Below are 27,476 nucleotides of genomic sequence, written 5' to 3'. Positions count from 1 at the left end.
ATGGGTGTTGAACTTTGTCAAATGTTGTGTGTTCTTTTTTTCATGAACTGATATGATCAAGTGGTTTTTCTTTTTCAGCCCATTAATATAGTAGATTACATTGATTTTTGGGTATTGAACCAACCTTGCATTCCTAGTATAACCCCATTTGACCACGGTGTATAATTCTTTTTGTATATAGCTGCATTCTCTTCACTAATATTTTGTTAAGGACTTTTGACTCTATTTATGAGGAATATCTCACTGTAGGTTTTTTCCTTTTTTTGTACTGTCTTTGTCTAGTTTTGTACATGCAGTCCCCAACTTAATGATGGTTCAACTTCTGATTTTTTGGCTCTACAATGGTGCAAAAGTGATAAATATCCAATGGAAACTGTACTTTGATTTTTGAATTTTACTCTTTTCCTGGGCTAGCAAAAATGGTACAATACTGTCCCATGGTGCTGGGCTGCAACAGCAAGCCACAGCTCCCAGTTAGCCATGTGATCACAAGGGTAAACAACCAATACACTTACAACCATTCAGTACCCATACAACCGTTCTGTCTTTTCACTTTCTGTATTCAATAAATTACATGAGATATCTAACTCTTTGTATTAGATAATTTTGCCCAACTGTAGGCAGATGTTAGTATTCTGAACACATTTAAGGTAGGTTAGGCCGAGTTATGATGTTTGGTAGGTTAGGTGTATTAAATGCATTTTTCACTTATGATATTTTCAACTTACAGTGTTTTTTTTTTTAAGGTTTTATTTTTTTTTTAATTTTATTTATTTATTTGACAAAGAGAGCACAAGCCAGGGGAGCAGCAGGTGGAGGGAGAGTAAGAAGCAGGCTCCCCACTGAGCAGGGAGCCCAATGCAGGTTTCCATCCCAGGACGCTGGGATGACCTGAGCCGAAGGCAGATGCTTCACTGACTGAGCCACCCAAGCACCCCTACAATGGGTTTATTGAGACTACAACCCTGTAGAAGATGTAAACTGTTATATAATTGAGTCAAAGATGGCCTCTATGTATTGGCCCCTAGGTTGTTTATTTCTTCACTGCAGACTGAGACCCATTAGCTCACTGGCACTCAAATTTTTACACATCCAAAATCCAATTATTTAACAATAGTATCAACAAGCAAATGTTTAGCCATTCTGGGTTTGCCTGCTCTGCATATTCCACAAAACCTAATCCATCATCTCCTGGTCTTCGATAAGATAGAGCCTTGTGTTGTAAGATACCAAGCTGCTGCCTTTCAGAGTTCTCTGACTCAGAGATTCCCTACCGTGCTGCTAAGAGCCATCACCTAGGCTTACATGTCTAGGGACATATAACTCCTCTGGGAGTTCCCCTGTCCTCCTCCCCTTCTGGATGGTGGCCCTTTTGCCCTAAGCTTCTGGATGGTCTTATCCTGTAACGGACTTCCCTTCATATGTAACACTGTCTAAACATAGCCCAATGAAGTGTGCATGTTATTTCCTTTGTGGTGATATCTTTTTTTTCCTTGGTCATCCCTTAAATCCTTCAAATCCCTCGTAGAAATCAGAGTAATATTAGCTTCATAAAATGAATTGGAAAGTGTTCTATTTTCTGAAAAAGATTGTGTAGAATTGATGTTAATTTTTCCTTAAGTGTTTGGTAGAATTTTCCTGTGAAAGTCCATGGGCCTGGAGGTCTCTTTTTAGGATCTTTTAATTAAAAGTTCGGTTTCCTTAGTAGTTACAATGCTATTCAAGTGATCTATTTCATTCTAGGTATAGTTAGGTTGTTTTTGTTTTTCAAGAAATCCAGTATGTTTTCATTACTATCCTCTTTCTCTCCTCCTTCCAGGAATCTGATGATAGAAGTATCAGGTCATTTGTTGTAGTCCCACAGGTCCCTGAGGCTCTGTTCTTCTTCTTCTCCCCCTTCTCCTCCACTTCTTCCTCCTCCCCCTCCTTCTTCTTTTTCTTCTTCTTCTTCTTTCCTAGTCTGCTTTCCCTCTGTTGTTTAGATTGGGTAATTTCTATTGCTCTATCTTCAACTTCACTGGTTTGTTCCTCTGTCTCCTCTGTTCTGCTGTTGAGCTCATCCACTGAGTTTTTCATTTCCATTATTGTATTTTTCAGTTCTAAAGTTTCTGCTTGGTTCTTCTTTCTATCTTCTCTTTCTGTGCTGAGACTTTTCTATTTCTTTGCTGAGTCTCTTTTGTTTTGTTTCAAGCCTGATCTTAATTGCTCATTGAAGCCTTTTTATGATGGCTGATTTAAAATCTTTCTTAGATGAGTCTGACATCTCTGTCATCTTGATAATGGCAACTCTTGATTGTCTTTTCCCATTCAGTTTGTGCTCTTTGTGGATTTGGGTGGGATGGTGAGTTTTTATTTAAACCTGAAATTTGGGATATTATGAGAATGTGGATCTTATTAAAAACTTCTGTTTTAGCTGGCTTTTTCTGACATTGTGCTTTATGGGGAAAGAGGGTGCTGCCTCATTACTGCCAAGTAGGGGTTGAAATCCAGATTTCTCTCTCAGCTCTGCTGACACCTGATGGGGGGGGGGGCGTGCTCCTCATTACTACTTGGAGGGGGATGGAAGTCGCAGCTTCTCACTAGGCCTGCACTGGTACTTCTCTGGCTGGGAGAGTTAGGGGTGCCTTGTTACTGCTCTGCATGTGGCCTTATTCCAGCTGAGCAGCGGTAGAAGTCCTGACTCCCCACTAAGCCTCTCCTGATATCACTCCAGTGAGAAGGAAAGGGGTGGCACCTCATTGTAGGCAGAGGTGTAAGTGAAGCTCCCTCCCTGGGGTCTGGTTACTGCCCATTGCTGACGAAATTCCTGGCCTCTATTCTGCCCTCTCTCACACCACCCTGGCTGTGAGTTTAACATTTTACGTTCACAGTTTACATTACAGCCTCATGAGGGTGGACATCTAGGCTCCCCACGCAACCTTCGCTAGCATTGGTGGGGGTGGGCACAATTTTTCTATGGTGTTTGGCCACTGTAGAGCAGTTTCCAGCCAAAAGTGTTCTGTTCTTGCTAGGCTGCCCTTTTTCTGTTCCTTTGGCTGGAGAGAGCGGGCTTTGTTGGGGCTTTTTTTTCCTTCTTAGTTTGTTGGCATTTCTAGGTTGCTGGCTTCTTTAGCTCCAAATCTGAGATATACAAGGCAAACAAAGAGCTCAGAGAACTCACAACTGTGCTGTTCCTCAGGCCTCAGTGTTTCTAGCTGGTCTGCCTTCTTCTCCCCACCTTTGAGTCTTCTTATGTTTATTTTATATGTAATGTTCAGGGGTTTGTGTTGGACTTAGTGGGAAGAAGTATATCTATATCTTTTCCATCTTCCCAGCAGCAGAAGCTCCTGGATGGCTATTTTGAAAAATAGAGAGACCCACACTCTGGGTCATACCAGAGAGCAGCATATCCATGGGATTCATGAAGGTGGCCCGGTTAATAATCACCTGAGCCAGCTGTTTCAGTTGGTCCTCCAAGTAACTTTGAGGGCTGGAAATTTCCTCCAAGCATTTATTCAGCTCGAAGTTTTTGATCAGCTATTTGAAATGAGGTACAATACCAGGTTCCAGTCAGGGAAAGAGCTGAGAAGTGACCTTGTTTTGTAAATCAGTGGGAGACACCCGCATCTCAAGCAGGATCTTTGGCTCCACGACCTCAGTCATCAAGCTTATATCTTTGCTAACTGTCCTTAGATTCTATACTCGTCACTGTGTCTGACAACCAGACCCACATCCTCCCACTGGGATTTATAATTTCTATTTTTTTAAATGATGAGAAACTTATAATAAGCTTCAAATCCGATGATATTTTAATCACATGTATATCATCAATCTTTGTCAGCGTAAGTATATGGAGAGTATCTACCACATTCACCAGGACCCTCTGCACGTAGAACTGATTTTTGGTTATCAACAATTCATTAGTGAGTGGCCTCAAAGACAGAGTTTTAAGTAGATCTCAGCCAGTCATCGATCGCATTGAAGGTCTTGGCTCTAACCTCCCCATTCCAATCTCGTGTGCAGGTAGACTCTGCATTAGAAAGAAAGGGAAAAGAGCTCTTTCTGCCTCATCCAGAATATTCATTCTAAAGATGGGAACTTTATCAGGATTCGACTAAGCTGCAAATGAGACAAAAATCAGAGAGAGAGAGTGGTTTTAACAAGATAGTAATTTATTTCTCTTTTATATAAAAATCGGAAAGGGCAGTTCAGGGCTGGTGTAGTGGCAGTCTGCTGAAGGGACTCACACACCTTTCCTCTTCTTGCTCAACATACGGCTTTCAGGTTGTGGTTCAGAGAGAAGTAGGACACACCCTTTCCTGTAGTAAGACTTCCTCAAGGTCAGGACTGCCCCTTCCCACTGGCCTGCTCTGGGTTACGGGCTTACAGTTAGTGGCGGGGGAGGCTGGGTAAGGTTGTGCCTATTCTGAGTAGCTAAGTGCCCACATAACTCTCCATTCCATTACTGAGAAGGAAAGGGAGAACAAATATGGGGGGTGAATAACAATTTCTGTCACTGGGACTGACAATAATAAAAATCTATAATGCTGGGGCGCCTGGGTAGCGCAGTCGTTAAGCGTCTGCCTTCAGATCAGGGCGTGATCAGGGCGTGATCCTGGCGTTCTGGGATCAAGCCCCACATCAGGCTCCCCCGCTGGGAGCCTGCTTCTTCCTCTCCCACTCCCCCTGCTTGTGTTCCCTCTCTCGCTGGCTGTCTCTCTGTCACATAAATAAAGAAAATCTTTAAAAAAAAATCTATAATGCTAACTATGGGTGACCACTCAACCCCTGATTTACCATCACATGCTATCACCCCTAAGTATTTGAGGATTTTCCATTTGCGACTACATCTGTCATTAAGAGTAGGGTCCATAAAGGAACAACCCTCCTCTTCTCCAGCAGCTCCAAATGAGTATGATATGACTCACCAGCAGGTTTAATGTTCAGGTTCCAAGAACGATTAATTCTGCCATGGAGTCTGTGGAATAATACAGAATAAATATTATGGCATAGAGATCAGAAGTCCAAGCAAATAGCATGCCCTTGGCAGGGGAAATACAAATGTTAAAAACAAATCACATCCAGTTGGCCAGAGAGCCAGATCAAAATTGCAGGAAGCTCCAGTCTCTCTAAACTAGTAGAGATTTTAGTGACCAATTCAGCTTTCTCTTAATTCCTCACCCCCTCAAATTCATAGAGAGACAGATCCACAAATATTCTAAGTCTGGCTCAATTTTAGGCATATGATGTGAAAACCTACCTGCAAAACTAGTGTTAAAAGGTTTATAATTTCAGGGTACCAGCTTGCTGTGGCACCCAGGGACTCAGAACTAAATAACTGTATCTGAAATTTACCAAAATGAAAAATTGCCTGCTGGGGCTCCTGGGTGGCACAGCGGTTAAGCGTCTGCCTTCGGCTCAGGGCGTGATCCTGGCATTATGGGATCGAGCCCCACGAATATGGGGGGCTCCTCTGCTATGAGCCTGCTTCTTCCTCTCCCACTCCCCCTGCTTGTGTTCCCTCTCTTGCTAGCTGTTTCTATCTCTGTCAAATAAATAAATAAAATCTTTTTAAAAAAAAAAAAGAAAAGAAAAAGAAAGAAAAATTGCCTGCTGATACATCTCTACTTTAAGATGAATATTTTTCCTATTTACAACCTCTCACTTTTCTAGAGCTCAGCAATCTGCAACCTCTTAGGAACATAGCTGAGAAACACACGTCAATGAGAAAATAAAATCGGTGTTATAAGAACTCATGTATTTTTTTCCCTAAGGAAGTCAAGACTGTCCACTGGGTCCTGACTCACACTCCATGTAGTCTTGTACTACATACAATTCTAATAAGCGTGTTACCTGGCTTCCAACTCCCAAGCATATTGAAACTATAGAAGCAAGATGAGGGCTGTGCAAAATGGCATACGAACAGCAATGGAAGTGATAATTATCAACCTGCCAGCAGGAGAGGAGACAAAAATCTACAAAAGATAGAAGGGAACTCCAGTAAATCTGGTTTCCACAGACATGTAACGGAACGACAAAGAAACATGCACCTTAGCAAGCACTGGTTAAAGTACCATGTCTTCACTCAACAAACATTCATGGAATACTTACCCTGTTACCCTTGCATCAGGACACCAGTGAATTCTGGCCAATGGATGTAGACAAAAGTGCTGGGTGCTGTATGTGGGTATGGTTTTTAAAAATATCTTGTAAGGTATTTCAAATTCTCTCTCTCATGTGTTCCCACATGCAGAGGACACAGGGATGGAGTCTGAAGCCCTAAATAATATTAGAGCCCCAGATAAAAAGAGCCTGGTTCCTGAATGACTGCATGGTGCAAAGTACCTCTACTGACCCACACTGGACTGTGATGCCAGCTAGAAATAATTTCGTTGGATCAAGCCACTGAGCTATGGGGTTGTTTGTTACAGTAACCAGAATTTCTCAACCCAACTAATACAGAAATTAGTACTGAAAAATGCCGTTAAAAACGACACCCCCAAAACACCCAGTAGGCAGCAAGAAAACAGATCTAGCAGGCTGATGGCTAGAAATCCATGTAATACAGAGGCAAGACTTTGGTAAAATTGTCACCTGTGATATTTTGGATGCAGACCATGTACCTATTGAAACTGTAACTCTGTGGGAAGAAATTAGAAGACAAAATATTAGTAGTATATGTTGGTTGTTATTGGCTGCATTTGACAGGCTATTCACAGAAAGAGACGAGCAGGGGGAAAAAGGCCAATATGCAAGCAAAAGTGAAAGGAAATAGAGAAAGTCCAGAAAATCAGAGTCTCACAGAGTTGGAAAAGCCAACCTTTGTTGGGCTTCAGACTGGAAGATATAAGAGCAAATAGGGCTTTGGGCAACAAAGTCCAAAGAAAAAATTCTCCGTTGAACAAATTGGCTGAGCCTGGCATCAGAGTTCAGATTGAGGGTATTGCCTTCCATCCCAGGTCTGATAGTTTGAAGGCAGCCACCATTAAGTTGAAGAGGCATGGGTGAAGAGGGTGGGTTGGGAATAAAGAATAAGGCAGGCTCAAAAACTGTAAGAGGTATTTTGGGTGAGGCTACTGGGACATGGAACTCGCTGGAAGTAAAGCGATGAGAAGCCTATGAAGATTTTGAAGCTGGAACCCAGACGAAAAACCTTTTGCCTAATCAAGCTTGGAGCCCCTAATCTTATTCCAAGGAAGGCATCCTCCCAAATACACACTTCAGTTGTAGCCAAAGAAAATCACGCATAACAAAGACCATGTCAGAGGCTGAATCTAGGAGCCACGGAAAACAATGGGAAGTTCCTCCCAGAGAATAGAATTAGGGCCTAATCAAGGGTAAGAACCCCTAGAGGATTTCAGATTTTTATTGACCAATGACTGTGGTGTGTTTTTCATTTTGTCTTCCAAATGTGAGTGATTTATGTGGCAATTTTGTGTTCCTCCATTTTATATTAATATGTGTAGAAGGTAGGGCCAGGACCAGGATGAGCCAAGTGAGTTGCCTAGAGTGTGAATTTAAGATAAGTGCTCATTCTCAGCGGGTGCAGGTGCTGACTTTGCACACACAGAACCATAGCCAGACTGGATAGAACTGCACATGAACACCTTATCTGCAGATCCTGTTTCTTGAGCTGAACGTAGTAACTGACTGAGACTTTGGATTATTCCTCTTTGAGGGTGAAGGGGCAGCGTTCTGTGTGTGAAAGAAGGAATGAAACAGACATTTGGTTACCAGAAGAATTGACATTGGCAGAGACTGTTAAGGCATTCCCCAGTACCTATGCTCTCTCTTCCTTGGCACACTGGTAGGCCACATTTTTTGTCCCTATGCATTGGCGGCGAGGGATGGGGGGGTGGAGGTGGGTTGTGCTCATGACTGTGTTTTGCCCAAAAGAATGTGTGCTGCTTGAAAGAATAGTATGCAGCTTTAGGCCTGGACTGTAAAACCTCTGGTGCAATTATTACCTGCCACCTGATGCAAACAGTACGGTGAAGGGCTCTCAGACTCTAGAAGGCAGCAGAACCTCAAGGTAGGAAGAGCCCTAAAATCTATCTTGTCAGCAGAACACGCGTTTTTCTCAAGCTTACACAGAACATTCACCAAGAGAGACCACACTGTGGGCCACGAAACACATCTTAACAAATATAAAACAATAGAAATCATACACTGTCTGCTTTCAGACCACAGTGGAATTAAAGTAAAAATCAATAACAAGAAGATAATTGGAAAATCCTTAAACACGTGAAGATTAAACAGCACACTGCTAAGTAACACATGAATCGAACAAGAAATCTTAAGGGAAACTAAAATATATTTTGAATAAAATGAAAATACAGCTTATAAAAATGTGTGGGTTGCTGTAAAAGCAGTGCTTAGAGGGAAATTCGTAGCATTGGATGCATAAATGTAGAAAAGAAGAAAGATCTAAAACCAATAATCTAAGATTCCACCAAAGGAAACTAGAAAAAGAAGAGCAGGTTGAATCCAAAGTAAACAGAAGAAAAGAAATAATAACAAAGTTGTAGTCTCTCTGTCCATCACTCCTCAACTAGAAATGCGTCAGAAAATGAACAGAGCTGGACATTGTATGTGTATTTTGCTTTCATCTAAAAGTTATCCGTAGTGCTACTCACCCCTCTAAATAAAAAAAAAAGATGAAAGGAACCTGAAATCATCTAAACAAAACTGACCTAAGTTCCCCAACCACTGATAAATCCAAAAACCAAGTATACTAAATTCCAGTTGCTAGGAGGGGAAATTGAATGAGGTTTGAAGTTGGGGAAAGTAAAGATGAATGAGTGCGTATGTGTTTCCATTTAAAGAGTTCAAAAAAAATCAATCTTGATTTTTACGTAGATTTCAAGAACTGGGATTTCTAGTTATGTCTATGGTTTCAAACAGTTTTTGAATCGTGGACCACTCTGGGAATCTAATGAGAGCTATGGACTTCACTGTGAGAAAAATGCCGATATACACATACATAAAACTTTTCATGTAATTAATTATATTGCCTTGGAATTTTTTCCCCCTTTTCTTAGAGGATTACAAAAATGTAATTTTTTTTTCAAGCAAAAACTAATGACCACTTCTTGAAAAAATTACAATAAGCACAAGTGCACATAAAACTAAGTTAATTCTGCTTGAAAGTAATTTTAATGAAAAAGATGCTGTTCCTTTGGTTTGTCTATTTTGCTCTTTTTTTTGGTGGGGGGGGGGAAACCGTCTCATTATTTCAGAGTTTCTGTTGGTCAGAAGTTAGAGCACGGTAAAACTAAGAACCCCGCAGATGTCATTGGAAATTTAGGGTACCCTTCAAGGCCCATTCTGATTGTTAGCAGAATTCTAATTATAGGGTTGAGATCCCCATATTCTTGCTAGCTGTTGACTGGGGATCACTCTCAGCTCCTGCGTGCTGCCCTAAGTTTCTTACCGTGTGGCCTCCCTAGGCAGTTCCTGGCATGGTTGTTTGCTTGCTTCCAGGCCAACAGGAGCATGTGTCTCTGCCTTCTAAAGGGCTCAGTTCCTTTTAAAGACTCACCTGATTAGGTCTGGCCCCGCCGGCTCATTTCCCTTTGGCTGAACTCAGAAACGCTGATTAGAAACCTAATTACAGGAGTGATGGCCTATCATATTCACAGGTTCTGCCTGCACTCAAGGGGAGGAGATGATACAAACTGTGTATACCAGGGTGGGAGGGAGTGGGGGGTCAGCGGTGGGTGGTGACTGGGATCAATGGGGGCCATCTTAGAATTCTGCCTACCACAGCTACTTTGCCACAGCTGCCTCCGGGGAGACTCCTTTGGTTTAATATGCAGTTGTGTGGTTTTTAAAAAGGTAAGACAAACATCATTATTATATAATTGACTTTAACTTTTGTTTTAATGGAAATGGCGTTGCTGCCCTGACTCACTAAGGTCTGTGGTAGCAAATGGAATCAGTGACCAGTTAAGGATGGACCTGGATCTAGAACACGGGGACGCTAAAATTCTTCAAGTCGAATTCATGTTACTTCATTTCTTTTGTTCTCAAGTCAATGAAGTCATCTTTGGCAAGGTCTGCCCCACTGCTGCTATCTGTATCAACAAGGAAAGGATTACGGATTCACTTTCCACTTGAAGATTGAGCAGAAGGAACATTCAGAAGTATTCTGAGGGCTTTCAGGTTGCTATACTTTATGGACTGCAGAGAAATCAAGAATGCTTCATTGTCGCTCTCAATTCCAGCCTGTAGAAGCATTTGCTTCAGTGGTAGGGAGTTTGAAACTTCATCCCTCCAAGTTATTCCTCCAAGTATATAGGCTTGGCCCAAAGAGCTTGTAGTTTTGTTTTATTTTTCTTAGCAGAACTGCACTGCTGACTCCAGGACCTTGAACTGAAGGGTTTACCTCATTCAGTATGATCAAAATGATCTGCCTAATCATCTAGGCTGGGAGCAAACTCCTTCCAGTAGCATTGCTTGGATGGCTCTCCTTTTCTTTTTGTCTAAGCACCCGCAGGAACTTCTGCTTCAAGTTCAGTAAGCACTTCGTGACCTGCCTTATTCTGTGTGGTTGATAATATTCTGCTACTGTTTTTCGACGAAATCTCTTTAAAAGGTGGTGGTTCAAGGTCCTGGCTTGGAGGAAGATAAAGATACCCACTGCTTAGACAAGGCTGTCCGTAGAGTCTTTGGCACCAATTCCTGCTGAGAAACGTGTAGAGAGCTGCTTTCTTCTAGAAGACAGTGTGACCAGGTGGGCAGCTCAGCTTCCAAGGGTGCTTCCTAGAACCTGAGCTGGGAGTTTTCTTTCCATCTAAGTTTGCTTGGCAAAGACTTTTCAGAGTTTTGTTGTTGTTTTTGTTTTTTTAATTATTTATCTTAGTGAGCGAGAGAGAGAGAGAGAGAGAAAGTGCAGGGGGGAGGGGCAGAGGGAGAGGGAGAGAGAAACTCAAGCAGACTCTGTACTGGGCAGAGCCTGATGCAGGGCTCGATCTCATGACCCTGAGATCATGACCCGAGATGAAACCAAGAGCTTAACTAACTGTGCCACCCAGGAGCCCCCTTTTCACAGTTTTAAAGAAGTTAGTGGTATGTATATTTTCAAAAATGGGCTCAGAAAGCATGGGGTTTTTTCTCCAATGGCATTGGTCAGTATGCAAATAGTGAACAAAACCCAGAAGGTCACGGAGGAATGTTTAGAGTTTCCTTCTTTTCCATGACAAAAAGAAACACTATCACTTTCAATTATTCGAAGATCTGCTTCAAAATATGAGAAAGGAATATCACATATCTTGGACTGGATGGCACCAACAGTAATATTCCGTCTCCGCTTCAAGCCCCCAGATGGTCCAGGTTCTGGGTATGTGACTTTGCCAAAGTCTCTCCAATCACTTGTGGATTCTGTGGCTTGGCAGTAGGATGAACAATCTTGTGGGATGCTTCAAAATAAGGTTCTTGATTTGAGATGAATCCATGGATAAGATTCTGATATTTCCAAAACAGGATTCTTCTTGTGAATCTACACTGTCTGACATCGATTTTAGGGTGTAGAAGCATTAGGTCTTCCTTCAGCTTTGTTGGTCTTGGGTTTCCACTGGCAGAATCCTACCCCCCAAGGCACCAAGACTTGGTATCTGATTGCATTCAGCAATGAAAATAGACCAGGAAGCACAAAAGTTTGGTCATGTTATGCTTTCTTTCCTTCAACATTTCCAACGTAAGCTAGACCTAATAAAAGCAAAGGCAGATATTGGTATTCAAAATACAGAGTATGTTTTATTTAATTCTCATCAATGGTAAACTATTTTAGAAATCCTAAAATGGCAACAGTGACAACTGTATGTTACCCAACCACACACCTAACTACGCACGTGATGAACACAATTTCAGCAAGCAGAAAGTCGAGTTTGGAAGTTTATACCAGCTAAATATTCCATTCACTAACTACCTGTGTAATTAAAGAGCCAATTGCAAAACCTTTTTGAATCTTCCAAAAATCTCTGGAAGTTCCTTACTGCTGATAAGGAACTATGATGTCCAGTTCTGTAGGTTTAAAAAGAATCGCATAGCTTCCAGTGTATTATACTTTCAACCGCATTTATAAATGTTTTTCTATTGCCAGTATTTTCACAGATACATGAGCAGTAGAAAACAAAGACGACAGTATTGAGAGAACTGTGATGTTCTTTCACTTCCCTGCAGACCTCCTATGACTAGTATAGAGGACGAGCATGACATGGGCACCTGGGGAAATAGTCTTGGCTTTTCTTATGCTTCACGGAGACTCTTTGCTAACTTGGCCATTCTTGTTAGCAGCACAAAGGTAGACAAAATCGTATTTTATTCATATTGACTCTGATTTACTGCAAATAATCTTATAACCATGGAGAGCTAGTGTTGGCCCTGTCTTTATCATCAATGAAACTTACTTTAAGTGTAGAATGTGATGTTTTCTGTGATCACCTTGCATAAAGCAATAGTTGTGCTTTTTCTTTGAACTATCGGTCTTTTGTAAAGTAGTATTGAATAAGCCGAGGAAAAGGATCCATTTATCACATCTTGCAACGATCCTGTCTTTACCATTCCAATGATTGTGAATTTGTACATTTATAGAAATCAACTTGTGAATGCTAAAAAAATTGCTTTTATATATAGATGAAATAAACTGTTAAAGGTCAATGGTATTTTCTAAGAAAAACAAAATATTTTCACCTAAGAATGTCAGGTATATTTTACTCTTTCAACTTGTCTTGAGTGAGTGAAGGTGTAATCTCTTATCAATGGTTTTACTACCAAAATCAATATTCACTTTCGAGTTGCAGTATGTTCAAATGTAGAACTTCTTCATGGTCTCTGAAAATTTTCAATGCTTCCTAAAAAGTCTCAAAGCTCTTTTCCATCAGAGATTCTTAATGACTCACTTTTTTAAGTGGGGGAGACCAATAGGTATAAGTAATAGGATATCGCATTCTTTGTAATACCATATTCCAAACACTGAAACAGTTTTCTGAAAGCTTTGCCATTTACCCAGGATGTTTTGTAATCTTCAGGTAAATTTGTATTGCTACTTCCTAACGTGTAGTTTCATGAACTTCAAACTATATGCAGAATCTCAAGTGAAAGCTGAGTCGGTCTCCCGTATGGATGAGCTCTGGTCAGTTATTGGTGATGATAGAGGCCTCCATTGCCAGTTACCAGCACTGGCATCATTCTTCAATTTACAGTGGAATATTAGCACATTTTGTAAAATGTAGCAGTAGACTTTTGTTTTTACAATGTTTTAAAACAACCACAGTTCCAGCAGCACCTGGCTGGCACAGTTGGTTAGGCGTCCAACTCTTGGTTTCGGCTCGGATCATGATCTCAGGGTCATGAGATCGAGCCCCATGTCGGCTCCACACTCTGTGTGGAGTCTGCTTGAGATTCTCTCTCCCTCTCCCTCCGCCCCTCTTGCTCATGCTCTATCTAAAATAAATAGATAAATCTTTTTAAAAAGTAAAAAATAAAATAGCTACAGTTCCAAAACACAAAATTCACGCAGGTATACACAACTGACCACAACTGAAATGTCGCACTTCTAAAGAAGAGCGACGGTGGGGGCGCCTGGTGGCTCAGTCTGTTAAGCATCTGCCTTCGGCTCAGGTCATGAACTCAGGGTCCTGGGATCGAGTCCCGCATCAGGCTTCTTGCTCAGTGGGGAGCCTGCTTCTCCCTTTGCCTGCCACTCCCCCTGCTTGTGCTCTCTCTCCCTCTCTGACAAATAAATAAATAAAATCCAAAAAATAAAGAAGAACAACAACAATAAAACGTGCATACCAAGCCTTGCAAAACTGTTAACAGAAGAACAAATCCGCATTAGAAGAGAGAGACAAAACATCCATTGCACAGCAATGCCAGGTCTCACGATCATTGCAGGTGAGACGCTCCACAGTGCCCTCGGTGTGTTTAGGCTGCTCTAACAGAAACACCACAGACCAGATGGCTTACAAACAACAGAAATTCTGAAGGCTGCAAAGTCCAAGATCAAGGTGCTGTTAGATTCAGTGTCTGGTGAGAACACTTCCAGGTGATATCTTGTCTCTACATGACAGAGAGCGGAGAAGGGAAGCAAGCTGTGTCATGACTCTTAGGAGGGCACCTACCTCGTTCATGAGGTCTCCACCCTCAGGACCCATCTAATCTCAACTGCCTCCCAAAGCCCCCACCTCCTAATACCATTACATTGGGAGGCAGTTTCAACATGTGAATTTTGGGTGCACACAAACCTTCAGTCCATAACATATCCCTAGTTTGTCTTTGTTTTTGTCTACATGAAAAATTTGGGTAATTTTGCATTTACATTTGGATAATTTTACATTGTCTGCATGAAAAATTTGGATAATTTCACATTTTCACAAGGCAAATGGAACCATGACTTACATTTTATCATTTTCATGGCTGGTTTGAGAGGTATAATCACTGTTCCCTCTGGAATATTGGGTAGCCCCATGCCCATCACATCCCCATCTCCACCACTACCTCATCCTCAACCTGTCTCGCCATTCCATTTATGTAGTTCTTCCAGAAACCAGATAATACCCACTTAGGCATAGGCCTGTTTTTTAGTATATGGTACTTTTTACAAAAGCTTAAGTACTTTAGGGGCACCTGGGTGGCTCAGTCATTAAGTGTCTGCCTTCGGCTCAGGGCGTGATCCCGGAGTCCTGGGATCGAGCGCCACATTGGGCTCCTCCGCTATGAGCCTGCTTCTTCCTCTCCCACTCCCCCTGCCTGTGTTCCCTCTCTTGCTGGCTGTCTCTCTCTGTCAAATAAATAAATAAATCTTAAAAAAAAAAAAAAAGCTTAAGTACTTTATTATTTCATAGTTGAGAAAAGGAGGCTGTGGTATTGTCCTTTGAGGTCATTAATCAGTAAGATTTTAAAGTATGCTTTCAAGTGCCTTTGACAATGATTTCAGAGAAGAAATGACAGGGTTACAAAAGGAGCTAGAAGGAAAGGAAGCAAAGCTTACTAGCGAAATATCAAGTGTCCTTATTTGCCACAGATATGCAAATAAGTGGCAGGGATATCACAGGGGTCCAGAGAATGGTTTCGCAGGCAAATGGAGTACTCCTTGCAGAGTTAAGAACTTCCAAAGATGACCTGAAGACCGCATGAACCATTTCACATGTAAATCAAGGGCTCAAAGCCAAGGAAACTGATAGAGCTTTACCCCTCACAGAAAAACTGAGAAATGACAACATGACCAGCTTAGTGGGCCACTGCTGTAATGACACCTCTTCGTAAGTGAGGCCTGGGAACCCACAGCACCCACTAGGGCTTCCCAGGTTCGGAGGAAGAGCTCCATGCTAAGTGGTATTCCTTGCTTCAGAAAGTCGCAGTGACCTTTTGGGCCTGGGCATCCATTTCTTGCACTAAGGTTGTGTCAAGTGTCACCAATAACTAATGTACATAGTAACCAAATGAAGAGCAGAGATCTGAAATACAGACTGGGAATTCATGTTGGAAAATGAGGATAAATAGACTATTTTAAAAAGATGCAAAATAGGGGCACCTTGCTGGCCCAGTCAGTGTAGTGTGCGACACTTGGTCTCAGGGTTGTGAGGTCAAGCCCCGTGTTGGGTGTAGAAATTACTTAAAAATAAAATCTTTTTAAAAAAAGATGCAAAATAGAAAAAGAAGCAAGGTATTCTGTGAAATATAATGAAAAACAATGAAAACATAATTAAAATACAATTTTAAATAAACTTTAAATGTTTGCTTATTGTGATGGTTGTTTTTTGTTTATTGCTGTGGCATTTAGAAAAATCACAAACAGGGACACCTGGGTGGCTCAGTTGCTTAAGCATCTGCCTTTGGTTCAGGTCATGATTCCAGGGTCCTGGAATCAAGTCCCACATCATGTCAGGCTCCTTGTTCAGCGGGGAGCCTGCTTCTCCCTCTCCCTCTGCCTGCCATTCCCCCTGCTTGTGCTCTCTTTCTCTCTGACAAACAAATAAAATCTTAAAAAAGAAAAAAAACAAAAGAAAAACCACATTCAAAACAAAAAAATTACAAACATTCAAATCATATTTAGAACTTTCCCAAATAAAATTCTTTACCTCCATAGTACACCCTGTGAAATCAGAATAGTGGTTATCCTTAAGGATGGCAGTACCTGGATAGGGTAGGAGAGGTCGTCTGGGCTACTGGTAAAAATCTGTCGTATCTGGAAAGAGTTGCTCAGGTATGTTCCAGTAGCATGCTGGAGTCCCTGCAAACAGGCTATGAGGACTGATTATTTTAGTTTTCAGGAATGTGTGGGCCAGTTGCTAAACACAGGCATCATTAAAAATTAAACAATGTAGGGGCATCTGGGTGGCTCAGCACTTGAGCAATCAGCTCTTGATTTCGGCTCAGGTCAGGATCTCAGGGTCGTGAGATGGAGTCCGGCATCAGGCTCCACCCTCAGTGGGGAGTCAGTTTGAGATTCTCTCTCTCCCTCCGCTCCTTCCCCCGCTCGCGTGTGCAGGCTTGCTCTCTGTCTCTCTCTCAAACAAATCTTTTTAAAAAATTAAATAATGTAAACTTACAATTAAATAAAATACACTAAAAAGGGTCCTCAAAACTTCCCAAGTATTTTACTATATTTTATTATGATGCATGCTCTTGAGGTTATTTATACATTACGTCCGTATGTGGGAAATATAGACGATACATAGACGTTTATGTTCTTGCACATCTCTTTCCAGCTCTGCATTCCATGATGTCACGTTGCTAGCTTGAAATGGGCCATGGTGGCCCCTTTCATTTGCACCCCAGAAACTGACAAATGCTACAAATCAGAGCTTGAGTTTTGCTGATTTTCTAAATTTAGGAAAGTAACCACAAAAACTCTAATGATGCAGGTTAAGCGTAAATGTACCTCACATCTGTAGCAATTGCATTGTAAATAGCACAGAAAAATGAAGAAATATCCTTCCAATATTTGAAAACTATTATCCAATTCAGTCAAGTTGCTCACATCATTGACAAATGAAGTTCAGACACACCTCGTCATTCTTTCACTTCTGTCTTACACTTTAATGTAAAGAAAAATATTAACCAAGACTCATGTTGGGATTACATTCACTGTCAGTTGCAACCTGAGATTGTCTCCAGGTACAAGAACTCAGCAAAATCCAATTTTTCCTTGTGATTTCTTTATTTCCACCCCTTCCCCCCCCCCCCCCGTTCTCTTTTTCTGTAATTCTAATTAATGAGATATAGACCTCGTTACTCGTGTATTTTCCACCTATTATTCTACTTTCTGAGAGATTTCTTCAACTTTATCTTTCAAGTTTTCTATCAAATCTTTTAAATTTGGCGATCATTGTGAATTTCCAAGATTTCTTTCTCGTTCTCGAATTCTACCTATTTTTACAGCACCCTTGTTTTAAAAGTGCAATCCATATTTCTCAGTTATTTTTGAAAATACACAAAGGCTGTTTGTTTGTTTGTTTGTTATCCACTATTCTCAGAATCTCTTGTCTCTTCTTGGATCAGTTTCTCTGTTTAACTTGGTCCTTCTTTTTCTTTGTTGCAGCCTTTTCTCCCAGTCTTGTGATCCTTGGTTGCTCATTTATATTTAAAAATGAAGCAATAGAAAAGCTCATTGGTTGGGAGCTTGGCTTTGTGGATGGACTCTTGAATGCCAAGCTTTGTTTTCAGGTGAGACCAACCAACTTGCTTGGGGAACTCCAAAATGCCAAAATGCAGAGGTCCTGCCCTCTTATCTAGCTGTCTCCAGGCAGGTGATCAATTTCCTTAGATAAGTACCTTCCTGTTTATCTTAAGTTTGGGGACAGCCTGGTATTCTGTGACAGGGACGGGAAAGATGACTGTTCCATAGTCAGGCTCCTGTGTTCCGCTACACTTGACATCTGCCATCTGAAGTACCGGCCATTTTTGAGTCTTTGTGTTTTTGAACCTGAGTTTCTATAAGCAAATGAGCTTCCTTCTTGGTAGCAGGCCACCTCTTAGGTAATCCAACAGAGTTTCCTTCACCCTGCTTTATCAGTCAACACTCCATTTTCTGCTTTCTGTCTCCAGAATTGTGTGGAAATTCTCAGTAGTTGATGGCCTCCCTCATCAGTTCACCATCTTGAAACAGGAGGCTCAACTCATTCCTGACCCTGTTTGAGACTTAGCTTCATAAACTAGAGAGTTTCCTTTGTGGGGGGAGGGCGTAAGAAGAGTTATGGGTATGGGGGTGTTATTATCACTATTTTTTAAGATCTGAGCTAATATTTCTGTAATTACCAGTTCATGCAAGGCCTCTCTCTTGTTTTTTTTTTTTTTTAATGCATTTATCCCCTTTCCTCACTCCTCTCTCCCCTTCCACTAGGCAACCATTTTACTGTGTGCAATAAATATCCTTCTATTTGCAGGTACACCAGTAAAATATGTATCATTATTCTTTGTCAACTTATTTTTAATCCATGCAATGGATATTGTGCTAAAGATCTCATTTTCCTTTTTACTTTTTCCAGTGAGCTCAAACCTCTTACATTTTTCAGAAATTCCCTCATCTCTATTGTTTTTTATCCACTCGATCTGGCAGTTAAAAATCTCCAACTATAACTTTTGATTTATCAAAAGTTGTTTATTACATATTTGAGACTGTTTAAGTGCTTATATGTGCATGATGGTTCTATCATTTTGTATTTATTACTAAGCATACTAACTTTTATGCTATTTTTTACTTGGATTTTATTTTGTTGGATATTTAGATTGCTACCTCAGCTTTCTTTTAATTTCTCACTTTTGCCTGGTATATTTATTTCTGCTCTAATTTTTCTGTGTCTTTCTGTTTTAAATGTGTATTTTATGTATAATATCTTTCCTTTATTCCAACATGGACAATCTGTTTTTTAATCAGTAACTGTGATGGTTAATTTTATGTGTCAACCTGATGAGGTCACAAGGTGCCCAGATACTTAGTCCAACATTATTCTGGGTGGGTCTCTGAGGGCACTTTGAGATTAGATTAATATTTGGCTCTGTCGACTGAAACAAAGATTGTGCTCCCCAATATGAGTCGGCCTCAACCAATCCGATGAGGGCCTATATAGAATAAAAGGCTGACCCTCCAGCAAGTGGGAGGGAATTTCTTCCTGTGCGACTCTCTGGAGCTGGGATATTGGTCTTTTCTTGCCGTTGGGCTTGAATTAAAACATAGCCCTTCCTGGGTCTCAGGCCTACCAGCATTAGGACTAAAAATACATCATTGGCATTCCTGGGTCTCCAGCTTGCTGACTGCTGGTCTTGGTATTTGTCAGCCTCCATAATCACGTGGGCCAATGTTATATATTTATATGTAATTATATATATAATTATTTTTTAAAATATTTTTTCACCTATTTCACGCATCCTCCCACCCGCCTCCCCTCTGGTACCCTACCGCCCGTTTGTTCTCTATATTTAAGAGTCTCTTTTGTTGTTTGTTTCTTTTTCTGTTTGTTCATTTGTTTTATTTCTTAAATTCCGCATATGAGTGAAATCATATGATGCTTGTCTTTGTCTGACCGACTTCTTTCACTTAGCATCCCAGGATCCCTTAGATCCCCCCATGTTGTTGCAAATGGCAAGATCTCATTATTCTTATGGCTGAGTAATCGCCATTATGTGTATATAGATACACCACATCTTCTTTGTCCATTCATCTATAGATGGACACTTGGGCTGCTTCCATAATTTGGCTTTGTAAATAATGCTGCAATAAACATAGGGGGCATGTATCTTTTTGATTTAGTGGTTTTGTATTCTTTGGATAAATACCCAGTAGTGGAATTACTGGATCATATGGTAATTCTACTTTTAATTTTTTGAGGAACTTCCATACTGCTTTTCACAGTGGCTGCACCCATTTGCGTTCCCACCAGCAGTGCACAAGGGTTCCTTTTTCTCTACATCCTCGCCAACACTTGTTTCTTGTGTTTTTGATTTTAGCTATTCTGACAGGTGTGAAGCGATAACCCACTGTGGTTTTGATTTGTATTTCCCTGATGATGAGTGATGTTGAGCATCTTTTCATGTGTCTGTTGGCCTTCTGTGTGTCTTCCTTGGAAAAATGCCTATTCATGTTTTCTGCCTATTTTTTAAAATTGCATTTTTAATACATTAAAAACCATTATGTTTTATTAATTAAAATGTATTACATTTATACATAGATTAAGTTACGCATTTCAAATCTATGATCCTTGTTCAAAATACAGAATATAGGCATTCAACAAGCATTCTTTTTTTTTTTTAAAGATTTTATTTATTTATTTATTTGACAGAGATAGAGACAGCCAGCGAGAGAGGGAACACAAGTAGGGGGAGTGGGAGAGGAAGAGCAGGCTCCCAGCGGAGGAGCCTGATGTGGGGCTCGATCCCATAATGCCGGGATCACGCCCTGAGCTGAAGGCAGACGCCTAACCGCTGTGCCACCCAGGCGCCCCTCAACAAGCATTCTTATGCTGAAATAATGATTTGGGAGTGGTGATTTCCATAATTTCAGGCCTGAGGTAATTATTAAGAAATGTGGGTATACAATTATGTGCCCTATTAAGGAAGAGTTAGCTATCCTCTGGTATCTGTGAAGATTTCTTCATTTCAACCACATCAACTATTATTTTCTACTTCTAATTATTGCTGTTATGAAGATATGTCAGTTTTTTACTGGCCTGCCACCTCTTTTTCTTAAAGACCAATGGATAAAACATTTTATTTATCCAATTCAGAATGTTCCTTAGTCTTACTAACACAGAATAATGATGCCCCAACACCTATTTCATGGTAACTTACATCAATGTTGTAAGTCAACCGCAACATCCTCTCCATTTAGATCTTCTTCATATATATTATATTATATTTTGTTTTTAATTAATTTAATTAAAACTATGTTTTAAATATATACTTTAGAAAATACCAGAGAGTGTGTAAAAGAAAGTAACTCGAAGATACAAAAATATAAGGAAAGTAGTTAAGTGAAAATCAAATGTAAATAAATATAACAGAATTCACAGTAGAAAGCAGTAAGGCAGTAACTCTTTTCAGGCATTATTTTAAATCAGAGTATTTGTTATAGGGAGTAATCCAAAGTTAAACCCTTAGATAAAGTATTTGCTAATATGCTACAAAAGATTAAGGGAATGGATTTTGAACAGGTATAATTAATTTCAACATAGGCTTTTTTATATTGACCCTGTTTGAGATTTGTGACCAGCACATATTAATGTATTCTACTCTCAAATCCCTCCATGAAGTACCTTTATTCCTAGTGGGCGTATGAAATCATGTGGCTGATTATTGCTGCATCAAATATATGAGATGTCCTTTTTCATTAGGTGGGATTCATGCATATCTAATTTTTCATGGAAGATTAAGGACAATATAATATGCAGTATATGAAGAAGAAAAAAATATATCTCATTAGTTCTGTTTCTCTGGAGAGCCCTAATGTCATAGCTTTACCATTTACTTTAATTAACATTTTATTGGGATTGATTTCTTATTTGACATTTCTACTTTTATTTTTAACTTTTCCTTCTTTCCTGCTTTCCTTTTCTTTTCATGAAGAAAGTATATACTACAGAATGCCTCTCTAGTCAATGTTTTATCAATAAAATGCTTCTTAATTTTTCATACCCAAATGTCTGAGTACATAAGTATATCACAATATAAGATTTTGGGGGATTGATGTTTATATAGCAAAAACATTTGTTTACATTCCCCAAGCTCAGTACAAAAATTTTAACAACACGATGTGAGGGAAGTCTCAAGTTACAGTTACATTCCCAATAAAAGTGGTAAAACGTCCAAATCATGTGTGGACATTTTGAAAAGTGCACTGTGTGCCAAGCAAGGGGACACATGTTTCAGATGTTGTAGAAACAGAAACAGAGGAAACAGAAATTGTAAAGCTGTAAGGCGTATGGCTGAGTGGTAGGACGGAGTGGGGAGGAGAGCCAAAGCCTAGATAATTCAAGCAAGAAACTCAGCATGATCTGGCAGAAATCAAGCATTTAGCAGCATCAGGTCATTCTGAACACAGGGAAGAAGTATAGTCTGAAAACAATGGCAGAATAAATTTTAAAGTCTACGTTCTATACCACTGGCCCCTTTCCCAAGCTCAGCTCTCATAACACTAAAGGGCTGGGCTTATTCCTATCACCAGCTCCACCACAGACTAAGTTCTAGAGGATTACCCTCCAGAGAAAGTGATCAGCCAACAAAGAAGAAATCTCAGACACTTTCATCTGGGAGGGTTGCCAAAAAGAGGCTGGGACCCCATCCAATACCCTTTAGAAAATGCCATCAGAACAATCCCCAACCACTCAGAGCTTCCAATCAGCAGCTATCAAGTGATCACATGACTTTTCTCGTTTCATCTGTTTCACTAGAGTTCTGTCAACCAACTTACATTCAACTGATCAATACTCACCCTCTCTTGGGAAAACGCACTGACAAATGTTTGTGCCGTATTGCACGCTCATAGCTAGTAAGCTACTCTCTATATAATTACATACTTCTCTTCCTCCGAATTGAGTTGTTCAGTTGTTGTTTGTGCCCAAATTGCTTTTGCCACTTGTAATTGTTATTTTAAACACTTAATTAAATCAAATATTTCATGACTTGTGAACTATGAGTATAAAGCAAGAGAGCTGTCGATTCTATTTAGCATAAGCAGAATTCTAAAGATTTTCCCAAAGATTCCTGTGCCCTGGTTATTCAAACTCTAGGTGCTGATCGAAAGGATGGAATGAAGATCATTAATCAACTGACCTTGGAATAAGGAGATTATCCTGGTTTTTCTGGAAAGGTTCAAAGTAATCACATAAAAGCAGAAGAGGGAGGCAGGAGAGCTGAGGCAGAAGCAAGGATCAGAAAGATTAGAAGTGTGAGGACACACCCCACACTTGCTGGCTTTGAAGATTGAGAAAGGACGCCAAGAGCCAGGGAATGTGGGTAGCCTCCAGAACATGACAATGACCCCTGGCTAACAGCCCACCAGGAAACAGGGACCTCAGTCCTACAACCTCATAGAACTAAATTCTGCCAACATCCCAAATGATTCTGGAAGCGATTCTCCCCCAAGAGCCCCTACTAAGGAATGAAGCTCTGTGAACACCTCTATTACAGCGTGTGGGACCCTAAGCAGAGGCCGCTGAACTGCGGACCTCCAGACCTATGAGACAGTAAATGGGTATTGTTTTGAGCAGCTGCAGGAGCGGCAGTTTGTTACAGCAGCAATTGGAAAGTAATACACTCTTGAAAACTAAATTTATTACCTCAAAAAGATTCAATGAGTTGCTGAAAAAGCTGGTTTTGAATTCAATGTGAACACCACAATTGTAAAAGATTGGAAAGAAGATTGGAAAGATCTTGCAGAAAAATGCATTCCATTTGCTTCACAAATGCCCTTCAGATTTTGCTCTGCGTTAATAGGACTCAAACTGGAACTTGAGGGCAATACATAAGAGTGTGTGGGAAAGACATATGCAAGAAAGACAACTCAGACTTCCACTGATCATTCCACAAGAAAGGAACTTCGCTCTACATTTGAAGACTGGTGTTTATATGTTTTAAGTTAAAATAAAATATAAAAGTGTCTCTATTGTCTTTTTTTTTTTTTTAAGATTCTATGCTCTAAGTGAGTTGTTTGATGAACAATCTGTCCGCCCTGATTTCCTCTGAAAAGAGAGCATCTCAACTGCTTTCCTAAAGTTCTACGCCCCTGCTCTGACTGGCTCTACACTATGTCTTTCACTGTAAGCTTTCTGCAGAATGGTGCCCGTTGCTCTGGTGAGGCCTTTCCTTTCTGGACTGAACCGTGGCCCCCTCCCACTGCAGCTGCCTATGTTGTAAGTGTGAGAATAATTTCCTTGGTCATCATGAAACTTCATAGGAATTTTCAGTTCCAAGTTGGGTAGGACCTGAAGTAGCCTCCCCCCTGCACAGAAGTCCTTGGATTGCCGAGGTGACACATTCCTGGCTTCAGCATTTCAGGTTTTTACTGTCTCAGGGGCTGCAAACTGAAATACTTTCAGGGTGAGGCAGGGAACCTGAATGAGAAAAGCAGGAGAAAGGGAGGGGTGAGAGCTGGCGTAAGCAACAGGGAGTGGTTAAGTCCAGCCACTAAGTCCAGCATGCCTTCCAAAAAAAAAAAAGAACAGAGTGCCTGTTAGTGACCACTGATACTAATTTCATGCCCGCTGCCAGCTGCATTTTAAATCTTTTTTTAACTTTCACTTTTTCTGCTTTTAAAGAATTTATTTATTTATTTGAGAGAGAGGGAGAACGAGAACACAGAGGGAGAGGGAGAAGCAGGCTCCCCGCTGAGCAGAGAGCCCAACGTGGGGCCCCATCCCAGGACCCTGGGATCATGACCTGAGCTGAAGGCAGCCACTTAACTGACTGAGCCACCCAGGCGCCCTTTAACTTTCACTTTTAATGGCCACTTTACTGACCAAAAAAATATGCATGATTTTATGAATAACTAAAAGGTATATTCAATGAATCATGGAACACTACATCAAAAACTAATGATGTACGGTGACTGACATAACGTAATAAAATAAAATTAAAAAAAAATTAAAAAATAAAAGGTATATTAATTACAAGTAGTTGCCTAAAGCTGTGTTTCGTAATATAGCACAATATCTCACCCTGTGCCTCCACGAATAACTGATACACTGTTTTGTCATTGTATTTTATTTTCATATGATGAAAAGTAACCAGAAGGTGTCGGAGGAACAGTTTTCTGTTTGTGGAGTGAAAGTTGAGAAAAGATAAGAGGAAATTGAAGGAAGAAATGAAAAGAACGAGCAAAAGAAGAATTTTGAGAGGCACTAGGTGTAAAGGCCTTTGAAATTTTTAATCACTAACTTGGAAAGCACAGTTTTCTAGATTGTAGGCACATAGGGTGCTCAAGAGTAAGTTCAGCTGTAGACCATGACTTCTTAAATACTGCTCTATACCCTGCAAAGGGTCATAAAATACTTCTGTGTGCTTTTGAGGAAATCTTGAGAGGTTCTTCTCTGATCATTGGTGAGAAATTTATTTTAAATGACTTCTGAATCCCTTCGAGAAAAAGTTGTATCTATTCTTTCCCACAGCTTAATTGCATTAGAACATTAGCCCAGAGATTTTTGGCAGAGCAAAATCTAGGGTATTCTGACTATTTAAGTGTTAAAAGTTTTAGGGCGAGGTTTCGTTTTGTTCTACAAAGTCTGCCAAACTCTGGCTAAAACAAAGCAAATAGGCCAGCAGTGTAATTTAGGCACGAGTTACCCGTCTTTTTTCATGAAATCCATTGCAAGTAGATAACTGTGTAAGAAAATTATGGGGGCACCTGGATGGTTCAGTCGGTTAAGCCTGTGCCTTCAGCTCAGGTCGGGATCCCGGGGTGCTGGGATGGAGCCCCATGTTGGGCTCTCTGCTCAGCAGGGAGTCTGCTCCTCCCTCTCCCTCTGCCCCTCCCCTGGTTTGTGCTGTGCTCTCTCTCGCTCACTCTCTCTCTCAAATAAATAAATAAAATCTTAAAAAAAAAATTATGGAGTTGTAGTAGTGAAAAGAAATTAAAAACTTTCTGAGATGCGTCCGACCCAAAGGTTCAGAAAGAGCTCTGCTTCTTGGTTCAAGCAAATGATAACCAAAAGGTATAGAAGTAATTCCCTTATTGCATTATATTTGGAGGAGCTATTGAAGTTGCTGAAGATTAAGGATATTGAAACAATTAGAATTTTAGAGGCTGTCTTGTGATGTTATGTGGTTTGAAGCAGGATGTGATTAGGAGGTAATTTTTTTACTAAAAGGAAATAGGCAGGAATGTCTAGAAAGAAAATTTAGGATAATTGCAAATTGACAACTTGTATAATTCATGGATTAATTATTAATATTGAGGATAAAAATATTTGATAGTGAAACCTGAATAACTAGATGAAAATGAAATTTACTCATAGTAGGGAAATTTCGTTTTTGACATTTTATCTCTTATGTGCACTTAAATAAGAGTTTTACAATAAGCATTGAGTTTTCGAGGAATTATTTTAGGGAATAAGCCAGGATAGGAATAAAAGGCTAAGTAATGTCAAAATCAAATGCCCTTCATGAGCCAAGCAGAAGACATAGTGATGACGGTGGTCCAGAGTGAGAACAAGGGGAACGGTGGAAATGGGGACCAACTGGGAGGATGCATTCCATCTGAGCGGGGCAACTGTTGACATGTGGGAATCTGGGTGGAGGGCTCTTCAAAAACTTTAAAGAGATTTTGGATATCTGGATTTTATGTGACACTTTTGGTATTTAATTCAGTAAACATTTCAATTTTAAAAAATACTCTGAATCAAATTAAAGTCATGTACTGTCTGGATTCAGCTTGTAGACCATCCCTAGATTTCCAGAATATGGTTGACATTAGTATTAATCGAGCACTTATTTCATGCCAGTTAACAGACATAAGTTTGTTTTTATCTCAGGTAACTCAGCACATTAGATACAGTCATCTCCAAACACAATGAAGAAATCAAGGCTTATAGAGATTAGCGTATTATTTTTTTAAAGACTTTATTTATTTATTTGAGAGAGAGAGCGCAGGAGAAAGCGAGCCAGCATGAGCAGAAGGATGGGGTAGAGGGAGAAGAAGAAGCAGACTCCCTGCTGAGCAGGGAGCCCAACGTGGAGCTGGATCCCAGGACGCTGGGATAATGACCTGAGTGGAAGGCAGATGCTTAACCGACTGAGCTACCCAGGTGCCCAAGAATAGCATATTATTGGTAATCACTTCCCTGGGTAGCAAAATGTTTAATAAGAAACAAACAAATCGAGTGATAAACAGACCACAAATGACCTAGTGTAGAACAGTTGTTTAACAGTAATGGGGGAAATTAAGGATGAAACTGGTATATTTCACAAAACTCACTTATGACTGTATGAATAAGATAATGTTTTTGTTTAGCCTTCCTTAGGCAATTTAAACTTGGAAAGGGCTCTCTGCATTTGTGGGCTCGATTTCCATTTCAGAATACTCAGTTTTACTGAGACGGCTCCGTGGTCTTTCTCTGACTGTGATCCTGTTTTCTGCATTTCCACTCACAGTAGAAGAGAGAGGAGTGGAACCCCCGAAACAATGTGTAGTTACGAAAAGAATCTCTTCTCTCAGGGTATTTGAATACCAAGTTCCAGAAGAAAAGGTTTTCAAGACCAATGGCTGAGTTGGTGTAATGTAGAAATACGGTAGACATGCTCTAACCATATCATTGCATTAAGGATTTGAATTCTTCCTTATACTCTCTGAATTTAATTAAAAATTTTTTTCTTTTTCTTGTACTCTCTGAATTTTAAACATACATTATTTTAAAATAATAAATGTTATTTTTGATGTTTATTTATTTTTATTTTTTATTTTTTTAAAGATTTTTATTTATTTATTTGACAGAGAGACAGCCAGCGAGAGAGGGAACACAAGCAGGGGGAGTGGGAGAGGAAGAAGCAGACTCATAGCGGAGGAG

Source organism: Ursus arctos, unplaced genomic scaffold, assembly GCF_023065955.2.
Source record: "Ursus arctos isolate Adak ecotype North America unplaced genomic scaffold, UrsArc2.0 scaffold_6, whole genome shotgun sequence".
NCBI lineage: Eukaryota > Metazoa > Chordata > Mammalia > Carnivora > Ursidae > Ursus > Ursus arctos.
The sequence above is the reverse complement of the archived record's forward strand: the minus strand, read 5'-3'. Positions refer to the sequence as shown.